This window comes from Helianthus annuus, chromosome 9, assembly GCF_002127325.2.
Source record: "Helianthus annuus cultivar XRQ/B chromosome 9, HanXRQr2.0-SUNRISE, whole genome shotgun sequence".
Lineage (NCBI taxonomy): Eukaryota > Viridiplantae > Streptophyta > Magnoliopsida > Asterales > Asteraceae > Helianthus > Helianthus annuus.
Window position 1 is genome coordinate 185855290 of NC_035441.2, and position 6546 is coordinate 185861835.

At 32.6% G+C, this 6546-nt stretch overlaps 1 long non-coding RNA gene across 9 annotated transcripts; it reads right to left on the reverse strand.

The window, feature by feature from the left end:
• Positions 1 to 628: 628 nt before the first annotated feature.
• On the reverse strand, positions 629 to 6149 carry LOC110880176. 9 transcript variants are annotated; one of them, XR_004868239.1, is made up of 9 exons: positions 5855 to 6149; positions 5472 to 5706; positions 5287 to 5375; positions 4762 to 4838; positions 4444 to 4504; positions 4211 to 4348; positions 3868 to 3976; positions 2497 to 2567; positions 1943 to 2331 (listed from the first exon to the last, which is right to left on the reverse strand). It is a non-coding gene; the product is annotated as an uncharacterized LOC110880176 (long non-coding RNA). The 9 variants fall into 9 exon arrangements; XR_002559242.2 differs by having other exon boundaries at positions 1943 to 2410; XR_002559244.2 differs by having other exon boundaries at positions 1943 to 2410; positions 4762 to 4910.
• Positions 6150 to 6546: the final 397 nt, after the last annotated feature.

Here is a 6546-nt window from a genome sequence, read left to right on the forward strand (position 1 = left end):
GATTGACATCAAGATTATTATCCATCAATTACAAAATGAAACAAAATTTTGAGAGATTTACGATGGATGATCTTACCGAGAAAGAAATTAACTCCGTGAAACAATATCCTTGATGATTTGCAAACACAGAACGACGCGGACCTTCTTGATTATCCCCAGTCTACTTAAAATGGTATTTCCCCGAAACTTAAATCTTGGGTTTTGATAAAACGCTAAACTAAATGCAGCTCCTTGGATTCACTTCATTCGCACAGTTGTTTAACTATAGGGTTAGATAGAAACCCCTAATCTCTCGATGCGCTTATTGGAGTTTTTCATCTTAAGTGAACTCTAGGGTTTTGCTAAATGGGGAGATTTTAGGACAATTTAAAGAATAGTGAAACCTCATCTGGTACATAACACGATGACCCGAAAATCCACAAAATGCGATCGCAAGATCCAATACATGAATGCTGACCCGAATTCATAACCACCCTTATTACATAGTAATATATATTCTTTAGCTTGTAAATTAAAAAATAAATAGATTTTGAATTTATTATGGCATTTATTTCATTTTATTAATATATATTGTTGGCAAAATTGTTTCATTGTAGCTTAACATCTCAAGCAATTTGACACGCCAAAAGAACACTAAATTGTTTTCTTCATAAAAATGTTATTAGCTTCGATATGCTCTTCCTTTTTCGATGTTTCAAGTTCTACTTCCACATGCTCTTGTTCTTCAACATGTTCTTGTTCTTCTGCGTCTTCTAGTTTTACTTCTACATGCTCTTCAACATGTGATTTATGCATAAACTTCAACAACCTATCTCCGCACGCTTTTGTTCTTCAACATGTTCTAGCTCTTCTGCGTTTTCTAGTTTTACTTCTACATGCTCTACAATAGGCGATTTATGCATAAACTTCAAATAAGTATTGGCTTGAGACTTTTTCATTGCTTTATCTACTTTTCTCTTCTTACATTTTTTAGCACTAGATGTTGTTTAGGAGGCATAATTTTTAGAAGTCAAATCTAAATTCAAAAGTCAAAACCACTACTCCATCCTGTATTATTATCAAACAATTAACAATTACTCAATTCTAAGTCTAACCATCAACAAAATACCCAATTAAGAGCTCAACATTCAACAACACACCCAATTTAAGGCTCATCATTCAACCAAACACCCATCTTAGGGACAAATTCAAAATTATTAAAATAAGACTAAATTGTGAGAATCAAGGAAGTGGAACAAAAAGAAACATATCTCAAGTAATCAAGATGGTTAACGATGGGTTATGGTGGTGCGTCGGTGGGCTAAGGAGGTGGCAAGAGGGCAGAGCTGATGGTCGACCAGTGGTATGGTGTTGACTGTGGCACGTTGTGTTTTGTTTCATTTTTTTATTGTTTTATTATTATTTAGATAAATATGGATTATGGATGGTCCAATAAGTTTGGATTATCAATTATGGATCAAAATAAATTTATTTGGGCCCAAAATAAGTTATAAGGTTTTAGTTAGATAACAAATGACCCTGTAAGTTTTAAAGTTCCAATTTTTAGAAAGAGCCCAATAAGCCAATAAGTTTTTATTTTTGTATTTTTAAACACACACACATATATAAATTTAGTCCCACGGGAAAAACGGGCTCGGCTCACGGTGCAGCTCGCCCACCCAGGTCGGCCCTTGAATCACAAACTAACCAAAGTATCATCTTCAACTATAAAAGTTCCAAATTATAATCAATAACTTGTATGTTGTTATATTCTTATGTACTGTCACATTAACTTAAACACGTGCTACCCACCACCGGTCCTTTGTGGTTTTTCCTCATGCCACAATTCTTCCATCATATCATGTATGCTGCTACATTATACACGAATTATATATATATATATATATATATATATATATATATATATATATATATATATATATATATATATATATGGAACCCATTAAGTCTAACCACCTCCCAAATCCATCTCCACCGTTAGATCTTGCTGAGATTAAATCTCAGCCGTGTAAACTCAAAAAAATAACCGAAAATACAGCAGTTAGCAGCAGTTCCACAATATCTCTCCCACTTAGATGCAGTTACCGAAATAATTTGTGCAGTGAGCGCAATAATCGCAGATTAACTGCCCCATCAGTGCTGATAAATTGCAGTTTACAAAAACGTGTAGCTAAAAACATGTCAGTTACTTGCAGTTTACAAAAAAACGTGTAGCTAAAAACATGTTGTCAGTTATTTGCAGTTTATTTGTTTCTCTATATAACGAGGATCATGGGTGAAGTTCATTTTAGATTTTCTTTATGATCGTATGGAGCAGGAGCATCCGATCCACTGAAAAGGTGCATACAAATTATCACATCAATTATGTGTTGTTTTACAGCCTACATCTCTAAACTGATGGAAAAAATACCTGCAAGTGAAGGTTGAACTTTATATAAGAGTTTCCTTAGTATTGGCATTTAGTTAACATGAATTATGGATTGTATGTATAGATACCTGCTGACAGTGTTAAGATCATCAACCACAGTCAATTCGAATCCGACAAGGTACATTCTAACAATATGAATCTGCAATGAACATTCTCTAATCAAATTTGTATCTTCATGTACTCAACAATTGTGATGAAATAGCAACAAACCTGATGAAACAAATGGACTACAAGTGAAGATTTAACTGTTTATTGTACTTTTCTTTAGTAGTGGTAGTGTTTTGTTATCATTAACTACGATTTGGAATTTGTAGGTACAAATACCTGATGATTAAGAGTATTGATCACAGTCCACACAAAGCCAACAAGGTACACACTAATCAATAAAATATGTATCTTACAAATATCAGTAATGTGTTGTTTTGATTTGTTATTTTTTGAAACAATGGAATGCTGCTGATAGTGTCAAAATCATTGGATGGAGTGGAGTTCCAAGGTAAGTTTTGTAATACAACTTTCTCATGGGCTGAAGAATTGTTTCATTTTAAACTCTAAATCGGTGTTAGATATTTTTTTTCTATTTAAAATAGAACCAACTTACTTATTTGCAAATTTGTCTAACATATTTTTTTGGTGTAATCATTTGCTATTTAAATTATCAAGTATTTAATGGAAAGTACAATTGTTAAACCTATAACTTGAACTGTATTATGAGTTTTAGTAATGATAAAAAACAATAAAAGTAACATCAAATAACATATAATAATGAGTATATAATGTAAAGACAAGTATAAGTTTGTATACTACCTAGAAAAAAACATCATCATGTAATAAAAACAAATGTCTAAAGCATAACAGATAGTTTATAATGTTTAAGTTGTAATACCAACAATTTTATTGGAAAGCTTTAATATAAAAAAGATATGGGTCAGCTACAAAATTTGTTTGAAGTTAACAGCTAGATTATAAAATATGCTTTACTTTCTTGCATCAATATTACTTAAGCTCTGCATGTTAAAAGCAGTGTCCTATTGTTAATAAAAGTAAGTCCTATTTGTAAGTATTTAAGTTTCCATGTTTTATTTATAAAGTTTATAAGCTTAGATTTCATTAATCATAGATTTAGTTTAGACACCCAAGACATGTCATTTAAATGCTATAATCTATCAAATATTATTTAAAGTAGAACAACCATAATAAAAATACACAAAACATGCAATGCATTATAATATAATGTTATTTAAAATAGAACAAACATAAAAAAAAATCCAACATGCAATGCATTATGCAAGAACAGTAAATTATAAACAACTCAAGGCTAAATCTTGGCCCATAAATGCCTGTCAAAGATATAACTGTGGAGTATGGAAAGCAAAGCATAGAGATAAAAAAAACCTTAAATAGTACTCCAACGGCCATTCAGGTGTAAAAGGACTTACAGTGCTACTAAAGTTTATAAATCAAGGCTGCATTAACAATGTTACAACACTATCCTTTAGAGCAGAAAATGCATTAACTTCCCAAGGCTCCAACTTCCAATTTAACTAGCTAGGGATTTCAAATACAAAAAAAGAATAAATTAAACTAAATTTACATTTAGAAAAAATTTACATTTAGAAGGTGTGTTTTCAAAATATTTTTTGGAAAGTAAAAAGATAATTTAGTTAAAGTTTTGAAATTGTTAGTGTTAAACTATAACTCTTTATTTTTCATTCCATTCCACTATGGAATGATCGTATGCCTATAGAAAGCCAGTCATGCGAAGAAGAGATTAATTTATACCTTATTTACTTGCAATAAGATTTTTAGTTGAATTAACTTTGTTATCCCAAATTTGACTGAAGAAGATCTAAGCCTGCTTCTCTACAAGGCATGCTTAGAATGGCTCCCTTCACTTGGACACAAAGAGAACTGTTGCAGCTGCAAATCATTAAAATAAGTCACATTAACCACAACATTAATATATTAAACAAAGCAAAAAAAAAAAAAAAAAAAAGAAACTCACATATACTCACCTGCAAATCTCAAGCTTTCCTCCAACAAAAGCAACAGGATAAGGAGAAATAAATGTATCCCCTGCACCAGTTGTATCAACCACTTTTTCAGCCTCCATGATACTTTGTTTAAATACGATTGCTAAAAAAACCTAGCTATTATTGATTATGCAGTAAAATAACTTTAATTTACAAATTGAGCCTTCATTCTACAAAACTAATATAATACGTCAGTCGAATCGCATATAATCAATCAAACAGCAGAATATCAATCAAACTGTAAACTACGACAACAAAAACACATAAAAAAGTAACAATACTCGTAAGAGAGAAACTTACAGCGTTAACAGAGAAATGCGCAGGGTGAGAGGAGAAGAGAACGGAGGCAATAGCGAAGAAAAGAAGAGTAAAATTAACTGAAACGAAGATCCGGTGGGAAAAGAAGATGCGTAAGGCGAAGGAACCACAACCGAAAGCATCGCTGGGATCTGTGTACTTTTGTTCACTATTCTTAAAACATCCTTTCAATTAGAGCAAAGATTGCAAATGACATCAAGTTTTTTTTCTTTATTACCAGTAATGCTTACTTGAAAATAATCATTTAAGAGTTTTAATACCTCCTATACCTATTTATTATTAAATTTTGGTGATTTAAAAAAAAACATAGAATCCATTTACTTCATAACTTACTAAATGACACTTGGTTTAGTGGTATTCAGATACGAAAAATAGTGTTTTTTTATAGGCTAAGAATTCAAATCTCATAACAAACACCAATGGCATTCAATTAGGTTAACAAACTTGTACAATATACACATACAAAATCAAATTAATCACAAACAAATTCAAAACAAAAACCAGTACCTTATCATCTGAATCACTCATCTTCATGCGTTTTTTCCTCTTTCCTTTTCATTGTACAACTTCGTTCTTCATTCTTCATTCTCTGTAATCTAGCATAATTTAGAGGATCATCGGTGCGTAAGTTAGTGGACTTTAAGAAAAAAGAAAGAAAGAATAGAACAACTAAAAGAGAGAAAACAAATAACCTCCTCGAGTACAGATCCAAATCAACCCTCAACTCATATCCTTAAAAACCCTAAATAGAATACATCAACCGCACAATCCCCTTTTTTCTCTAACCCCGATCACCGGAGAATGCACTCCGGCCGACGACGAATCTCGGTCACACCACAGCCTCAACGACACCCCCTTCCTCACTCACACTTATAAAACCCTCTGTTCTTGTATCATCCTCGTACACACACATAATCTGCACATTCACTATAGAGAGAGAGAGAGACAGAGAGCATAATTTAGAGGATCATTTAAGAAAAAAGAAAGAAAGAAATAATAGAACAACTAAAACAGAGAAAACGAAGAACCTCCTCGAGTACAAATCCAAATCGAATATATCCACCGTTACCGTTACCTTTTGTCGCTTCATTCTCTCGCAGAAACCCTAGAATATGAAGTGAGTATGTTGATGGGGGATAAAGATGGTAAATATTGAAATTGCAGAGTTGGTGGCTGGAGGATGAGGAAGGATTGAGAGGAAAGGTGTTTAGGTGATTTGGGAAGATTGGTGGTAGAAGTGGAGAAATTAGGGTTTGAATGAGATGTGTGTGATGGATCACCTACCGTAGTAAGGGGGAACATGTCCCAAAGTTGGTTTGTTTGATTGTAGGAGATAGATTATTAATTTTAGTTAAGAAATTGTTTGATGTCCACCTTGAGAAAATCAAAGGACCTGGAACTTTAAAAGTGTACACATTAATAATTACATAAAAAAACCAAAAGAAAAAATATATATATAATACTTCAATCTTGTCCGTTCATTTCTTTTAACCTCCTCTTAACTTACTTTTACTACCATTCATTTCTTTAAACCTCCTGTAACTTACTTTTTCATTTCTTTAAACCTCCTCTTACTTTTACTAAGGTTATAAAAAATTTAAGTTGGTATAATATTACTAAAATAAGTGGGATTGGAATTAATTTATTAAAACTATTTAAGTTTAGACTGTGGGGTATGGTGGGGCGTGGATTTGGGGCATGGGTTGACACGTGGACTTCGAGGGGCACCGCTGGTCAGTTGCATGTTGGGTCGATATGGCGGGGCGT